The sequence below is a fragment of the Elephas maximus genome, chromosome 5 (assembly GCF_024166365.1).
Source record: "Elephas maximus indicus isolate mEleMax1 chromosome 5, mEleMax1 primary haplotype, whole genome shotgun sequence".
NCBI lineage: Eukaryota > Metazoa > Chordata > Mammalia > Proboscidea > Elephantidae > Elephas > Elephas maximus.
Window position 1 is genome coordinate 11,613,776 of NC_064823.1, and position 19,272 is coordinate 11,633,047.

At 35.4% G+C, this 19,272-nt stretch overlaps 1 non-coding gene across 1 annotated transcript; it reads right to left on the reverse strand.

The window, feature by feature from the left end:
• Nucleotides 1-761: 761 nt before the first annotated feature.
• On the reverse strand, nucleotides 762-868 carry LOC126077606 (U6 spliceosomal RNA). Its single transcript, XR_007517782.1, has one exon. It is a non-coding gene; the product is annotated as a U6 spliceosomal RNA (small nuclear RNA).
• Between the last annotated feature and the right edge of the window lie 18,404 nt (nucleotides 869-19,272).

Sequence of the window (19,272 nt, forward strand, 5' to 3'; positions counted from 1 at the left end):
TCTTCGGTGTTTAAACTATTTCTTGAGTTCTTATAATAGTGGTCTCGTACACTATTTGTCCTTTTGCAACTGACTAATTTCACTCAGCATAATGCCTTCCAGATTCCTCCATGTTATGAAATGTTTCACAGGCTCATCATTGTTCTTTATGGATGCATAATATTGCATTGTATGAATATACCATAATTTATTTATCCATTCATCCATTGATGGGCACCTTGGTTGCTTCCATCTTTTTGCTATTGTAAACAGTGCTGCAATGAACATGGGTGGGCATGTATCTGTTTGTGTAAAGGCTCTTATTTCTCTAAGGTATATTCCAAGGAGAAGGATTGCTGGATCTTATGGTACTTCCATATCTAGCTTTTTAAGGAAGTGTCAAATCAATTTCCAAAGTGGTTGTACCATTTTACATTCTCACCAGCAGTGTTTGTGTTTCAGTCTCTCCACAACCTCTCTGAAGTTTATTATTTTGTGTTTTTTGGATTAATGTCAGCCTTGTTGGAATGAGATGGAATTTCATTGTTGTTTTGATTTGCATTTCTCTAGTAGCTGATGATCCTGAGCATTTCCTTGGGTATCTGCTAGCTGCCTGAATGTCTTCTTGGGTGAATTGCCTGTTCATATCCTTTGCCCGTTTTTTAATTGAGTTATTTGTCTTTTTGTCATTGAATTTTTGCAGTATCATGTAGATTTTAGAGGTCAAATGCTGCCTGGAAATGTCATAGCTAAAAAATTTTTTCCCAGTCTATAGGTAATCTAAAAATATGGAATGCTTCATGAATTTTCACACCATCCTTGGGCAGGGACCATGCTAATCTTCTCTGTATTGGACCAATTTTAGTATATGTGCTGCCGAAGTGAGCACCCTTTCTTGATTTTAAACCATGTAGTATCCCCTTGTTCTGTTTTAACAAATGCCTCTTGGTCTATGTACAGATTCCTCAAGAAAATTAATTTCCATTCTTCCCAATGTTATCCATAATTTGTTGTGAACCACACAGTCAAATGCCTTTGCATAATTAATAAAACACAGGCAAACATCTTTCTGATATTTCCTGGTTTCTGCCAAGATACATCTGACATCAGCAATGATATTCTTCACAACACAACCTCTTCTGACTCAGGGTTGAGTTTCTGGCAGTTCCTTGTCGATGTACCACTGCAGCTGTGTTTGAATTATTTTCAGCAGAATTTTACTTGCATTTGATATTAATGATATTGTTCAATAATTTCTGCATTGTGTTGGATCACCTTCTTTTGGAATGGGCATGAATATGGATCTCTTCCAGTCGGTTGGCCAGGTAGCTGTTTTCCAAATTCTTTGGCATAGATGAATAAGCACCTTCAGCCCTTCATTCATTTGTTGAAACATTTCAGTTGGTATTCCACCTGGTTTTTCAACATTCCTTCCAGTGCAGCTAGGACTTCTTCCTTCAATACAATTCATCTGTTCTTAATCATATGCTACCTCCTGAAATAGTTGAACATGGACTAATTCTTTTGGTACAGTGGCTCTGCATATTCCTTCCATCTTTTGATGTTTCTTGTGTTGTTCAATATTTTGCCCGTAAACAAACAAAAAAAACCCATTGCCATGCAGTCATTTCTGACTCGTAGCAACACTATAGAACACAATAGAACTGCTCTATAGGGTTTTCAAGGAGTGGTTGGTAGATTCAAACTGTCCATCATTTGGTTAGCAGCCAAGCTCTTAATCACTATGCCACCGGGCTCATAGAAGCCCACAAAATTCTAACTCCAGGCTTGAATTTTTTCTTCAGTTCTTTTGGCTTGAAAAAGGTAGAGCTTGGTCTTCCCTTTTGATTTTCTAACTCCAGGTCTTTCCACATTTCATTGTGATACTTTATCTTCTCAAGCTGCCCTTAGAAATCTTCTGTTCAACTCTTTTACTTCATTTCTTCCATTTGCCTTAGCTACTCCAAGTTCAAGAGTAAGTTTTAGAGTCTCTTCTGACATCCATTTTGGTCTTTTCTTTACTTCCTGTCTTTAATGACTTTTACTTTCTTCATGTATGATGTCCTTGATGCCATCCCACAACTCATCTGGTCTTTGGTAATTAGTGTTCAGTGTGTCAAGTCTATTCTTGAGATGGTCTCCAAATTCAGGTGAGATATACTCACAGTCATAGTTTGGCTTTTCTGGACTTGTTTTATTTTCTTCAGTTTCAACTTGAACTTGCAAAACAGCAATGACGGTCTGTTCCACAGTTGGCCCTTGCCTTATTCTGACTGATGATATCGAGTTTCTCCATTGTCTCTTTCCACAGCTGTAGTCAATACGATTCCTGTGTTTTCCATCAGGCGAGGTCCACGTGTACAGTCACTATTTATGTCATTGAAAAAGGTATTTGCAATGAATAAGACATTGGTCTTGCAAAATTCTTTCATGTGCTCTCTCATGCCCTTTCTATCACTGAGGCCATATTTTCTAACTACTGACCCTTCTTTGTTTCCAGCTTTTGCATTCCAAGCACCAGTAATTATCAATGCATCTTGATTGCATGTTTAATCAATTTCAGGCTGCAAGAGTTTGTAAAAATCTTCAATTTATTCCTTTTCGCCATTAGAGGTTGGTGCATAAATTTAAATAATAGTTGTATTAACTGGTCTTCTTTGTAAGATTATGGATATTATCCTATCACCGACAGCGTTGTACTTCAGGATAAATCTTGAAATATTCTTTTTGACAATGAATGTGACACCATTCCTCTTCAATTTATCATTCCTGGTATAATAGACCATATGATTGTCTGATTCCAAATGGTCAATACCAGTGCATTTCAGCTCAGTAATGCCTAGGATATCGATCTTTATGTGTTTCATTTCCTTTTTGACTAATTCAATTTTCCTAGATTCATACTTCATGCATGCCATGTTCCTATAATTAATGGGCATTTGAAGCTGTTTCTTCTCATTTTGAGTCAAGCCATGTTAGCAAATAAAGATCCTGAAAGCTTTACTCTATCTATGCCATTAAGGCTGACTCTACTGTGAGGAGGCAGCTCTTCCCCAGGCATATTTTGAGTGCCTTCCAACCTGAGGGGAAGGTGCCTTCCAACCTCATCTTCTGGCACTATACCAAACAATGTCTCACTGCTATTCATAAGGTTTTTAGTGGCCAATTTTTTTCAGAAGTAAACTCCCAGGTCCTTCTTGCTAATCTGTCTTAGCCTAGAAACTCCATTCAAACCATGGGTGACCTTGCTGTTATTTGAATTATTGGTGGCATAACTTCCAGCTTCACAACAATACAGAAGAAAACACTATGAAGCAGTTCTATTTTGTCACGTGTGGGGTCTCTATGAGTCAGAATTGACTCCATGGCAATGGGTTTCATTTTGGTTTATTCTAGGTGCTATAGATACATTAGTGAACTACTAGACAAAAATCTTTGCACTTAGGAGTTTATATTCTAGTAGGAAGAAAGGCAATGAATAACTATAATTATTATTATTTCTATGGAATATGGTATATTTAATCTATAGTCAGATGCAGTTCTGGAAGCCCTTACTTGTCTATGTCAAGAAATTTGAAAGACACCTATCTGGGCAACCTACTGGAAGATATCCACATGCGTAGTATGAGAAATGGACAGATGCGTGGTGACTTATATATAGCACATCTCAATATTGGTTATACCCATTTTCTGAAATTATTTCCTTGACTTTAGGTATACCATTCTCAGCTAGCTATCCTTCTATCCATCAGAAAATTATTTTGAGGTGGTATTGATTTTTTTTTTTCCTCATTACCTAGGGTCACATAGTTAGCTAAAGAAAGAGCAAGAATACAAATTTAGTATCATAAATTCCAAACCCATAATCTTCACACTAGGGTAAATTGCTATGATAAACAGTTGTCACAACTGACTTCTTCTTTCTACCACACTTGCCATTACAATAATGCAGGTTATTCATTTGTTCATTAAAAAAAAAAATTAGATTGTGATTACTAACTATATGCTAGGCAATATTCTATGTATTAGGGCCCCTAGGTGGTACAGTCTGTGTTCAGACAACTAACCTAAAATTTTGTGATTCGTACTCACCCGATGCCATTGCAGAGGACGGCCCCAGTGATCTGCTTCTGTAAAGATTACAGCCAAGAATACACTATGGAGTCTTTGTGCTCTGTGACACACAGGGCCTCCATGAGTTGGAATTGACTCGATAGCAATGAGTTTTGTTTTGGTTCATTCTAGGTATTATAGATGCATTAGTGAACCATTGGACAAAAATCCTTGCACTTAGGAGTTTATATTTTAGTAGGAGGAAACACAATGAATAACTATAATGATTAATATTAATTCACAAACATGGTGTATTTAACCCATAACTCTTTGCCGTTGAGTTGATTCCGACCCATAGCAACCCTATAGGACAGAGTAGAACTGCCTCATATGGTTTCCAAGGAGCGCCTGGTAGATTTGAACCGCTGACCTTTTGGTTAGCAGCCGTAGCTCTTAACCACCATGCTACCAGGTTTCCATTTAACCCATAGTGGGATGTAATGCTGGAAACCCTTACATGTCTATGTTAAGAAATTTGAAAGATAGCTATCTGGACAACCTACTGGTAGACATCCATATTCATGCCCATTTCAAAGAAAGGTGATCAAAAGGAATGCAGAAATTACTGAAAAATATTATTAATATCACATGTTAGAAAAATTTTGCTGAAAATAATTCAAAAATGAATCCAGCTATACATTAACAGGGAACTGCCAGAAGTTCAAGCTGAATTTAGAAGATGCTGTGAAACAAGAGATATCATTGCTGATGTCAAATGGATCTTGGCTGAAAGCAGAGAATACCAAAAAAATATTGATGTGTGTTTTATTGACTATGCAGAGGCATTCAACTGTGTGGATCATAACAAATTATGAATAACATTATGAAGGTTGAGAATTCCAGAACTTTTAATGGCTCTCATGAAGAATCTGTACATGGATCAAGAGAGAGTCATTTGAAGAGAGAAAGGGAATGCTGCATGGTTCAAAACTGGAAAAGGTATGTGGCAGGCTTGAATCCATTCATTTTATTCAGTCTGTATCTTCAACAAATACTCTGAGAAACTGGACTATATGAAGAATGTGGGTTCAGAATTAGAGAACGACTAACAACAGAAAATAAGCAGATGACCCAAATTGAAGCAGTTACTGATGAAAGTCAAAGACTACAGCCTTCAGTATAGATTACACCTGAATGTAGAGAAAATGAAAATATTTGCAAACGGATCAAAACATTACATCATGATAAATGGAGAAAAAAAGTTTTCAATGATTTCATTCTATTTTGATCAATAATAGATGTCTATTGAAACAGCAGTCAGGAACTCTAACAATGTATCGCATTGGGCAAATCTGCTGCAAAAGATCTCTTTAATATTTTAAAATGCAAAGATGTCATTTTGATGATTAAGTTGCACCTACTCCAGCCATAGCCATGTCAGTCACCTCACATGCATGTGAATGCAGAACAATAAGAAAAGAAGACTTCGAGAAGAAGGAAAATATCAGTTTTAGAACAAACACAACCTGAATGCTCCTTAAAAGGAGCATGGCAAGAGTACATATTGCTTACTTTGGACACGTCAACAGGAAAGACAAATTGGTAAAAAAAGAACATTATGTTTGGTAAAGTAGATGGTCAGTGAAAATGAGGAAAACCCTCAATGAGATCGATTGACACAGTAGCTTCAACAATGGGCTCAAACATATCAAAGGTCATGGAGATGGCGCCACACCGAACAATGTTCCATTCTGTTATGCATGAAGTAGCCATGAGCCAAAGCTGGCTCCACTGCGACTAACAACAACAACAGTTATCAACATATACATCAGATTTAATGTCATAAGACCAGGTGAGATCATGTAGTAAGTGTAGTGTGTAGACAGAAAGAGAGAAGAACGAGGCCTCAGCCCTGGGCCAGTTCTTAATCATTTCTCATTCAAACTATTGGAAAATCTCCTAATTTTTTTTCACCTGGACTCCAATCTCTATCATAAGGAGTCTTCATAGTGCCAGGAAAAGTTGCTTGACTGCTAACTGAAAGATTGGTGGTTTGAACCCACCCAGTGGTTCCACAGGAGGCCTGGTGATATGTATCTGTAAAGATTACAGCCAAGATACCACTGGAGAAATTCCACTCTGTCACAAGGGATCAACATGAGTCAGAATCGACTCAAAGGCACCCAACAACAAGAACAATAATCTCTCTCATATCTAATCTAATCTCTTCATTCTTATTATTATAGTTATTTTTCTGCAACACAAATATTTTCCTACCTCCTCCACTATGAGTGAAGAGAAAACACAGATTTTTACCTTGATGCACAAGGTCTTTAAGCAGTCAAGCCACATTGATCTCCTCTTTCTTATCCTTGCATTCCCACACCCTGTGCGGTATTCCAATCATATCAAACTACCCATCACCCAATAGTCTTCCCATGTTTTCATGTTCCAATACCTTACACACATTATGTCATCTTAAAATATTTTGGCTAAGTGTTCATTCGGTGAGCTCTTAATCTTTTTTATTCATGATTCAAGAGTAACCACACCTGTTTCCTGATATCACAATGGGTAAATTTCTCCCCGTCTCCACTGTGAACTTATAATACTTATCTGCAGTATCTAACAAAAAAAAAATTATGTCTATATCTCCCATTACAAGGGTCCCTGGTGTCACAGTGATTAAGTGCTTGGCTGCTAACTGAAAGGTTGGCAGTTTGAACCCACCATTGTTCCATGGGAGAAGGATGTGACAGTCTGCTCCTATAAAAACTTATAGTCTTGGAAACCCTATGAGGCAGTTTTACTTTGTTCCATAGAGTCCCTGTGAGTCAGAATCAACTTGATGGCAATGGGTTTGGTTTTGGTTATCTCTCATTTCACTGAGAATTTCTTGATGGTAGAGTCCATGTCACTATAATCTGTATCTTGAACACTTGAAATAGTGTACGTGATATAGTAGACACTCAAGGAATGAATTTTTTTTTATAGGAAAGCACTAATTATTTGGTTTTGTATTTGGAAACCCTGGTGGCGTAGTGGTTAAATGGTACGGCTGCTAACCAAAGGGTCAGCAGTTCTAATCCACCAGGTGCTGCTTGGAAACTCTACGGGGCAGTTCTACTCTGTCCTATAGGGTCACTATGAGTCGGAATCGACTCGACGGTACCGGGTTTTTGGTGTGGGTATCAGTAATCAATCCTAAATTGCATAGGAACTGGTTACAAACATATCTGCTTATCTTTGGCATGGTGTTATAGCCAATATAAGAAATACCTACTGGTATGTGTGTGAAAACCCTGATGGCATAGTGGTTAAGACCTACGGCTGCTAACCAAAAGGTTGGAGGTTCGAATCCACTAGGCTCCTTGGAAACTCTATGGGGCAGTTCTACTCTGTCCTGTAGGGTCACTATGAGTCGGAATCAACTTGATGGCAACCGGTTTGGTTTTTTGTTTACTACGTACGATTATATTTTACCAAAATATTCTATATAGAGAAAATATTTTATTATTTTTCTGGGCAGTAAATCCATCAAAAGTAATTCAGGAATGTGGTTAGACAGGAAGAACTATTTGATAAAAGATGTAGTGTATAAGGAAATATTGATATCCTGAAGGATATTATTTTAAATATCAGGAATTAACAGGAACATAGAGAAATCCAAATGAATAGGCTGATTCAATATAAAATACAAAATAACATCAGTCTGTGTCAAAGGAAGTCTGTAACAAAAAGCTGCTGTCATCCAGGCCATTTTTAAACTGACATAATAAAAAATATCATTTGAAAAATAATGGCATAAACAATAATTTAATTTTAACCGAGGATATTGTTTTCAAATTGTTCCTGATTAACCATGGTGAAGACCATTTGAAGAGACCAAAACAATCAATTTTTTTGACAAGAGTTATGAATACTATAAAGTATTTGATGATACATTCTGATATTTTCAAAATTGAAGGAGGATATAATAGTGTTGCAAGGATTTGAGATGAGTTATTTATTTTTTAACATTTTCATCTGCCGTATCTTGAAAACACATAAAATAACTTAAAAAATTTACTAAGGAAAAAGTGACAGTGATATATTAGATCCAGTGACCACAAATGCTTTTCAATAATTATTATTTTTCTTTATTAAGAAGTACGCTCAAGTTGTTTTTAATTGCATCTACTTTACAGTATCCCCTAAAATCAATGTCAAATGAATTTTAATAAGTAGAAGGATCGTTGTTGTTAGTTGCCAATTCAAGGCAACTCCATGTTGCAGAATAGACTTGTACTTCATAGGGTTTTCAAGGTTGTGAACTTTCAGAAGCAAATTGCCTGGCTTGTCTTCTGAGACACCTCTGGGTGGATTCAAACCACTGAACTTTAGGCTAATAGTCGAGTGCTTAATCATTTGTGCCACCTGGACACTCCTAGGGAAAGGATAATGGCTGAGATTTTTTTTTTTTAATTCAGGTAAATCTTATTTCTTTTCTTCCTTCCTTCTTTCCCTCCTTCCTTCCTTTTTCCCTTTTTTTCGTTATTCATTTCATCAAATACATACTGAACATATTAAGTGGTATACTATAAAAAAAAAAAAGAATGACACAATCCCACCTTGACGAGTTTATAATATTGCTAAAGGGAAGGTGTAAATATATAAAACATTCAAATAAGATAAAAGTTATATGGTTATGTACATAACAAGGACCACAAGACAAAAAATATTAAAGCGATGACAATAACAGGAAATGGAGAAAGTAACCTAGGACTATAAAAAAAAAAAAAAAAAATTTTTTTTTTTTTTATATGGCCAGAAAAAAATATAAACTTCTGAATAATAGGTACAATTTCTATATGAAGAGAGAGCAGAATATACCAAAGAGGAAACTTGGAGAGTACATGTTTAAGGTGTATACAATGTACAGCTGAATTCAAGATTAAGTCAAGAGGGATTGACTGGAATTCCTTCATTAGCCCACTACGATAACTGAAATGTGTGGTGACAGTAGAGTTTCAGTAGGGATAAAAATCAAATTACTCACAATAAGTATGTTAATGAAATAAATTCTACTCAGTTAATTTTGGGATATAGATGAGAGCAAAATTGTCTAATAAAAGTTTTTTTTTTTTTTTCCTAAGTAGGAAAACTCAACTATTCTTCAATATCATTCAAGTGAGAGGCGCGGGGGCGGGGGGAGGGGGCGGGAATCTTGCTTAATGCATGTTTTCAAAATATTTACCCACTTTGCATGCTTTCCAGGAAAGCCATAGGAAGATAAGCTTAATCAAACAAAAGAATGGACTAAGAAAGAGGAAGATACAGAATTCAGGAAACAGGAGGCCAACCAAAGAAGAGAGAGGGACAAATATTTCCCAGGATTATGGCGACAGGATGTTCTAAAGTGACAATTGTGTAGCAGGTATTATAGTCTACATTAAAGCACAAAGATGCTGGATTCCAGGAGAGATGTACACACTGGTGTACTGGTAAATGTTTAACAATCAACATTCCAAGAAATAAAAAAGCTCTGTTTTGTAATATTTGCCAATCTTTTTTTGGGGGCTGTGGGGCTGTGGTATAAATCCACCTACCAGGGATGGTTTCAAGTTACCAACCTGAAATCATGAAGCACTGATTAGGGAAGAAGTGTGCATGATCAGCTCTCATGAGTTGGTCCAAGCCAGCTTCAACACATCACTTACATGCAAGAAAAAAATAATGTTGATCAAATAAATTATCTGTTTGACAGTTGAATAAACTGTTTTGTAATTCCACCAGGGTGTTTGAGAATGAATTAATTGTAGACATATAGGAAACTAAACAAATGAGAGAACAAGGCAGTTATTAACTCCAGGAAAGTCAACAAGTAAATTAACAACCCAGGGGAGAAAATGCAATAAATAATTATTGATTTAAACAAAAACTGATATGTTAGTAGAATTGCAAAAGGAAATGCACAGGAACATGTAAAAAAAAAAAAAAAAGGAACATATTTTATAGTGGGAAATCAATGGATAATATTTAATATCAAAAATAATGGAGATATTTAGAAGCATATAAAAATATTGTAAGAAACAGCCAACTTGGCAAAATATAGTCAACTCTAGGGAATAAGTCCTGGAGGCAGGGCAGGGGACTGTGTTTTCCTTTGTAAGTCTTGTAGGACTATCTGAATATTAATCTACATGTTATTTTTTAACAAAGTTCATATTAAGATTGAATAAAAACCAAATTTTTGTGAATTTAAACAAGCCTGCCTGTCTTCTAAAGAATGTTTTGCCATTTTAACATTTTTACTCTAATTTTTAAGACTGTTTGAAAATAAACGACTTAAGAATTTGGTAGCAGTATTCATTAAACAGGTTTCCAAGGCTGGCGCGGTGATGAAACGATCAACTGCTACCTTAAAGGTAGGAGGTTCAAAACCGCCAGCCACTCCACAGGAGAAAAATGTGGCACTTTGCTTCCCTAAAGGTTTACAACATTGGAAACCCTATGGGGTCATGGTGAGGCAGAGTCAACAGCAATGGATTTGATTTGGAGCCCTGGTGGCACAGTGGTTAAGAATTTGGCTGCTAAACCAAAGGTCATCAATTCAAACCTACCAGCTGCTCCTTGGAAACCCCTACGGGGCAGTTCTACTCTGTCCTTTAGGGTTGCTATGAGTCAGCATCAACTCCACGGCAACAGGTTTGGTTTGGTTCGGTTTTATTCATTAAAATAGTGATATAATAGTAAGTATATTTTATATAATACTTTCAATATGGTTATAATACCATTTAGACTTAATCTTTAGAAGTTTGAAACATCTCACAGTGCTTATTCCAGTTGTTACAGGTAGCAGCTGGCACAGTGGCATCCAGTGGAGTGGCCAAGGTCCATGTTGCCCAAAGCATTTTACTGGACTCTAGTTCTCACCCATTTTAATTTTCATGGGTGTGTAGTGACTTCCAGGACTTTTCCTTACTATTTCACACACTGTTTCTTAAGAAGGAAGTTTATAAATTGTCCCTACATGTCATACTTTATTTTGCCTCTTCTGCAGTTTATGTATTCCAATTCCTCTACGAGTCATTTGAAATTTGTTCTTTTTTTACTTTCCAATGCTAGTTCAAGGTTTTACCCTATTTTTATATTTCTTTGCTCACTTAAATCTATCCTAGGAATTGTTTTGAGAATGAGAAGACTGTTAATCTCTCTCTTATAATTACTATTAGTTTTACACTGGTACATAATAAAACAAATAAACAAAAATAAAACAAAAAAATTCAAGTAAAAATTTTGTTATGTAAAAGGTATATGTTGCAGTTGTTGTTGTTGTTAGGTGCTGTAGAGTTGGTTCCAACTCATAAAGACCCTATGCACAACAAAAAGAAGTATATGCTGTATTATAACCAAAATACAGCCATACATCAGTAGACAGGGCTATAGAGAAATGGAAATGCTGGTGTATGTTTTGATACATATTAGCAGAAAATGGGTCAATTACAGCAAAATAATTTGATAGCTCTTATTTTCCTATAATTTCACCTGTGTGGAACATTTACTGGAGTCCCTGGGGGTTGCAAACAGTTTATGTGCTTGATTGCCAGAGGTTCAGGTAACCTTGATGTACCTCAGAAGAAAGGCCTGGAGATCTACTTCCAAAAACTCAGTCCGTGAAAACGCTATGGAGCACAGTGCTACTCTCGCACATGGCATCACCGTGAGTTGGAGTTGACTCAACAGCAACTATTTCAGTGCGTCATATCCCTTTTCAATATTTACTATTTGATAGTTAAAATTATTTTTCTTTACTTTTTATTCTCATTCTTTCTCATTATTCTTGAGATATTACATATTTTCATATAGTGATTACAATTTTTTTTCTTTTTTAGAAGGTCACTTTCATGCCCACATTCCATTAATATATTCATCTATTTTCCTATCATTTTTACTTTTTTGTTATTTTTGGTTTCTAGTATAGTTTAGTATATAGGATTAAACATTAAATATAATATTATATATTTTCAAATTTTAGGAAAAAATCTCTTAGGTAAATTGTCAAGTATTTAGCACAATCCATTTCCTTAAAAAAAAATACCGATACCACAGCAGCTAAGTTCATTCATTCATTCAACAAATGTTACCTAGCTCATAAATGGCAATGTAATTCCAGAGGTTTTCAATAGAGCAGTGAACAAAATAGGTAAAGATCTTGCCCTCAACAAGCTCAAAGTTAATTGATCATGTCTACAGATAATGTTTGAATCCTATTAACTCACCTTAAATTATTTTGTTTTTATTTATTCCAGTTAAAAAAATAGTTGTTTTGCCATTCTGTGAGGTCTCACTAGTTAAAGCCTTGCTTAAAGTTTAATGACAAAAAAGACTCAACCTAACATTATTTATTACTTGAAGTAACATAAAGCCGCCATGTTTATTTTTAGCAGGTAAAAATTAACATTGATTTCAGTATTCCAATAAGAACGAGGAGTTTTTTTGGACGTTTTCTCTCTTTGATGAACTCCACGTGTGTTCTATATGCATAATATAAAACAAAGCTGAGCACAAGTGCATTCTTTTTCTATACTTTAACCTTTTATGGAATGTGACTATAATCATTTTTTTTTTCCTAGACTCCAAATGTAATATGCTAAAAAGGACATTTAATAGATTTTTCTGTGGAAAAGAACTTCTGAGACAAATGAGCATTCAGTTAACATTATAATTCTGGAAAATTTATATGTTAGTTACACATTCACAGTAAACTTTTTTTCCACAGCTCAAGAGGAAAATTGAAAATCTTAGATACGATTTCAACTGGAAAGTACTTCCAGTCTGAAACTAAAGAGAGGGTAAGTAAATGGATAATACTGGGTCAAGGATTGTATTTGCCATAGATATTATTCAAAACAAGGCTTTAAAACATCATTCAATACAAAGATCTCCAGTAAATTTTCATCTCGTTATGATTATATCAGGACAATGATTTACTGTGTGATACACAAATTCTTGCTAAATTTGTCTATAGCCTGGTTATTTTTCCAAAGTGATAGAATTGAATCTAAGCACCTACAACACTGCAATCTCATTATTTTTTTTACAACTGAAAAAGGGGCAAGGTGAGGAAACGTCACCTTTGTCACTAACCGTATGGCAAGGATCAGCATGAATCCAATTCCCGCCTTGAAATGGATCCAGGGTTCACCTTCTCACATCTCCAAGATCCTTGTCACTAGTCACTTCTCTGGCATTTCCTTTTTCACCCTAACCACTCAGTGTTAGGTTGAAACATCCCTTGCCACCCCTACCCAGGTCATTGAGAACAAGCCATAGGCTAAGGAAGCTACGCAACTCCTGCACTTCAGATCGGTCAGCCTCTTTCTCTTCCTCTAGCCCGCTCAGACTAGGTCACAATCTAGAAGGACTCTGTCCTTCTTCATTGACTGCGCATGCACGTTTTCTCTGTCCACCAGCCTTCTAAACCTGGTTCTTCACAAATTAGAACTCTGTCTTTATGACCGCCTGTGCGGCACTCCTCTGAATCAGCTACCCCAAGTTAAGTCAGGTCTCTTTGCCCTCGTGGGTTTGTTAACTCCTTGTAACGACTGACAAAATCCAGGGAGGCTATTACCTATACTTACAGTTACCCATTTATTATAACCCAAAAGATGCAAGAAAACAGATGCTTCAGGCAAGATCTGGGAGAGTTCCATTATCCCGAAGGAGGTGCCATCCTCCCCTGCTCATAAGAAGAGACGATTGTCCCCATGCCACCCTCTTCATTGTTCATTGACATTCTCACCAGTTTAGGAGGCACTTAAGAGAGAACCTCAAGGCTCAGTGAACTAAGTCGTTAGAATTTCAATGAATACGCATGACTGGGGCCTTAATGCATAGTCGTGATCGATCCAACCAATGAATATGTGTGATTGCATAATATTCCCTTATCTTCCTGAAATTAATTCATGAGGCATAGAGCCTATGTAGCTTCTACTTGCCTAGTTATTTTGGAAAACAAAACCTTAATTGCTCAGGTTATTTCCAGAAACCAGAGACAAAAGCCAAATCTAGTTCTATGTCCCACACAGCAGTTCTCCATATTCCTTAGGGAATTTTTCACTCTAGATACAAAGTGTTGCTTGACTTTATATATCACATATTAAATGTAATAGGTATTACAATGGCTTGGTAAACCAAAACCAAACCTGTTGCCATCAATTCCCACTCACAGCAACTTTACAGGACAGAGTAGAACTACCCCGTAGACTTTCCAAGAAACACCTGGTGTATTCAAACTGCTGACCTTTTGGTTATCAGTCATAGCTCTTAACCACTACCCCACCAGGGTTTCACAAAGGCTTAGTAGCCATTATTAAAAATAAATAAATAAAGGTGCTGAAGCTGATATGAAAAGAGTTCTACTCTGAAGCTGCCACTAACTCAGCTGGCGGTGTTTTCCCCTGTGAGCCTCAGTTTAAAATTTGTAGAATGAGAGGGCTGATGTTAAAAATAAACAAAACTCATCAAAATTTGAACATAAGGTTTATTCTGAGCAGTTATTCTATAGGCATATGGGGAGACCATTTTGATTCCAGAAAAAGCAAATGGTTTGAAGAAGAAGCTAGATACTATGAGGCTTTTAAAGAGAAGAGGAAGGAGAAATATAGACAATGAACAATTGCCTAATCTTAAAATAATTGACAGAATCCTGTTCTCTCCCTTTTACTGAAATCAAACTGCTATCAGGTCACAAGATGGTCTTTGCCAGTCCACTCGGCTATATCTTTTAAAATTCAAATTAAACAATCCTGGCTTCCAACAGGAAAGAAAGAATTTGCATGAAAGAAAACCACTGGCAGAATTAACATTGGCCAGGAATTTCATTACAGTGAATATTTGGTTTTATGGATAAGAAAACCTCAAAATCAAAGCAAGATATCTGCTATCACTTCTCTCTTTGAAACTGGTTAGGAAATTCTCTAAGACAATTCACAACTTAAAAGTCTAAGATTATAATATTGTGTTTGTGTGTATATATATATACATGTACACATATATACACGTATATGTGTATATATATACCGAATCCATTGTCCTTGAGTCAACTTGAATCACCCCATAAGGTTTCCAAGGAGCAGCTGGTAGATTCAAACCGCTGACATCTTGGTGGCACAGTGGTTAAAAGTATGGCTTCTAACCAAAAGGCTGGCAATTCAAATCCACCAGCAGCTTCTTGGAAACCCTATGGGGCAGTTGTACTCTGTTCTATAGGATTGCTATGAATAAGAATTGACCTGACAGAATATACATCCAAACTTGTTTATATATATATGGAAACCCTGGGGGCATACCAGTTAAGTGCTGCTAACCAAAAGGTCATCAGCTCGAATTCACCAGGCTCTCCTTGAAAACCATATGGGTGGGGCAGTTCTACTCCGTCCTATATACTCTGTCCCATAGGGTTGCTATGAGTTGGAATCAACTTGAGGGCAATGGATTTGGCTTTAGGTTTGAGATATATACATACATGCATATATATATATATATATATATATATATAGACACAAAACGCTAAGAACATAGGCTAAAGTTTTATTGTCTATTCTGAAGATTTGGATAAAAATATTTAAAAATATAGTTGTCAGGTAGAGCTGAACTTCTCAATGCTCAGGGAAAAAAATTTTTTTTCTTTTTTTTTTTGCAGTGTAATACTGTGAGTGAAAGAGCTGGAATTAGACTGGATTTAGATTTGTTTATGCACTTGCTAGAACAGTTAAGATTGTGTCAGTAACTAGATCATAGGGTTGTTATACTGCTTAAATAAGTTAATATATATAATTCAGAGTGCATAGAACTGTACCTTGCACAGAATAAGCATCAACAAATGTTAGCTGGTAACATCATTTCCATAAGTATTATTGTAAAACAAAAGCTCCAGAAAATCTTTGCAAAATTGTACATTTTTAAGAGCTTTAATATTCTCAATTGACAGGGATTATAACTCTATTAACTGCAGGGCAGAGGCTAATCTATAAAACTAATTTTTCTTATTTAGAGTAACTGAAATAAGAATATGTGGTATTCCTCTATGTTGAAAGGTGTTTTTCTAGTTAATAAACCTTTTTTTTATGATATCAATTATGGATGCTTCTATTATTTATATCATGTCTTAAAAGGATTCCACACTTTCAAAAAACTGCATAATGTTTTTTTTCTTTTTAATACAGTGTCACATATCAAAAATTTGAGTGATTCAACACACTTAAGATTTGTGCAATTTTCTCCATGCTTACTATACTTCAATAAAAGTTTTTTTTTTAAACACTTCTTCCCTTAGTAAAATGCAAAATAAACATTAATAAAATTAGTAAAGTCATAACGGAAAGCTGGTGTAGGATTAGGGGGTAGAGAAGAATGCTTCTTTCATGTAACAAAAATGTTGGGTTTTATACACTTTTTTTTTCTCATTAACTTTTTTTTTTACACTTTTACTTTGAAGTGAAAAATGTCAATGGCAGCAAAATTTGCGTGTCATTACCTCAGACTTCAAATTGCAAAATCCTTGGAGATTATATATTTCAAGCTCTTTGTTGCAATTTTACATCCTATTTAGCAATTTCAGAGGGCCATCACCTTTTCTTAGGTGAAAGAATAAAAAAAATATATATATATATACTTCAAATTTACTTGGTAAAAAAAGTCATGTGAAAAAATAGAATGGATGTATGTATGATATGTGGTATAAATATGAATATGTTTAACCTTGGATCTGAGTAATTTTAAGTACATGCTCTAAATAAAAGACTTTTCTCATGAAAATCTTAAATGCATGTGTTTTGAACTATGCAGATGCATACAAATTTATCAAGTTGTGTTGAAGAAAAATATCTTGTTAAAGTAGGTTTTAAATAATAAATACATAGATAGATATTCATCTTAATAGCTGTATTCTATTATTCAGAAATATTATATATCTCTATCATCTGTCTGTCTGTCTGTGTCTGTCTATCATCTATCTATCTATCTATCTATCTATCTATCTATCTATCTATCTATCTATCTATCTATCTATCTATCTATCTATCTATCTATCTATCTATCTATCTATCTATCTATCTATCTATCTATCTATCTATCTATCATCCATCTGTATCATTGTTGCTGTTAGTTGCCATTGAGTTGATTCTAGTTTAAGACATCCTGTATGCACAGAGTAGAACTACCCCATAGGGATTTCAAAGTTGTGAGCTTTCAGAAGCAGACTGCCCAGGCCTTACTTCTCAGGTACTTCTCAGTAGGTTTGAACCAACAGCCTTTTGGTTAGTAGTCCAATGCTTAACCATTTGTTATTATTTGATGTTATTTGATGTTGTTAGCCACTCCTGAGTTGGTCTCAGATTCATGGTTACCCCATCCACAAGAGCGTGGACTCTTGTGATCCATAGAGTTTTCATAGGCTAACTTTTGGAAGTAGGTCTCCAGGCCTTTTTTCCTAGCCTGTCTTATTCTGGAAGCCCTAAATGAAACCTATCCACCATGGGTAACCCTGCTGGCATGGGTAAGCCTGTTGACGTAGCTTCGATCATCACAGCAACACACAAGCCACCACAGTAAGACAAACTGACAGATAAGTGGTAGATGCAAGTGACATACCTCTATAACTATTTATATGTTCAATAAAGAAGAAATCATGATGCATAAGTCTTGAAGTCCTCAGGCTTTATTACTTTAAATTGGTTAAAATATAAGATCAATTATATCATGCTTTTTATCCCACACCATCAAAAAATTGGCATGTATGTCAGTTCATTAGCATTATCAGAGAGATTAAATATTCCTTGTTTATAAAACATTTATTAAATCATTAACTCTATGCCCCAGGTACTTTATCTACTATTTATTTTTAAATAAAAAAAATAGAAACTGTAAGTGCTATTGATAAAGGTATAAATTGAAATGAAGTTATGCAAATGGTAATAACATATTTCTGTTTAATTGCTTTAGCATTGCCATAATATATTTATCAGTCCAAAACAGATTTTTCTATTTTTTCCTAAGTAATAGATCTACCAAATATTTATCTTTTAAACAGTTCAATAAAAAGTACTGTAACTAGGTGCAGTTTCTCAGGAAAACTAAAAAGATTTTATATTTGTGTAATATGTGCATATATACCCACAGAACATTTAATATTTTAACATTTATTTACAGCAACGTATATAATATAAAAGTAATATAAATTTACTCCTCTTACTGGTGAAAGAGTAAATTTACATGCTGAAGCTATTGAAGAACTGTGACTGCACAGAAGATCTAGAGATACAGAAAATGCACATGGTTTAGAGTCAGGTAAAATCAGGCTTACCCTTCAAGGACTAACAATTTGACCTTGATCAAGCAGACATTGTTCTGAATATCATATTTGACACTGGCTACCTATGTGTCTTGACGCTTAGAAGCTCAATTTCTTCAACAATAAAGCAAGGATAAAACATGTACGTCTTGATGTTATTGTGTAGCTTACAGAATTATACATAATATACTTAGTCTAGGACAATATAATCACTCAAAAAGTATGACTGGTATCATTGCTGTTGGAGATCTCTGTTACATAATGAGTATGCATATAAACAGTATTCACTGACACATCTAGCCCTGGTGGCACAATGGTTTAGAGCTTGGCTGCTAATCAAAAGGTTGGGAGTTCGAATCCACCTGCTCCTCCTTGAAAACCCCATAGGGAAGTTCTATTCTAACCTGTACGGTCACTATGAGTCGGAATCAAGTCAACAGCAACGAGTTTTTGGTTTTTAAACACACCTTCTCTAAGAACCACAATGTGTCAGAGAGTGGCAAAAGGAAAAGAAATATATAGTTTCCACCCTCATGACTTCATGGAGTTAATAATATATTGGGAAAAAAACAAATAATAAAAATGTAAAGAAACCAATAATTATATAGTTACAACAAGTTAAAAGCACTACCAATGTAGCAAGCAAGATGCCCTAATAATAGACACAATAGGCATAGTGGAGAACACTCTTAGATAAGATCACCTTGAAAGATTCTTCTAGGGTGTTGACATTTATAATGACATAAAGAGAGGGAGCCAGACATGCCAAAAATGTGAGAACAATATTTAAGGCAAAGGGAATGACATTTGTGAATATACTGAATGGTCAGAGCAAAACAAAGCAAAAATTTTTTCTGCTTTCCGGAGACTAAAAGGCCAGAGTTCAAGAAGCGCTAATCCTAAAA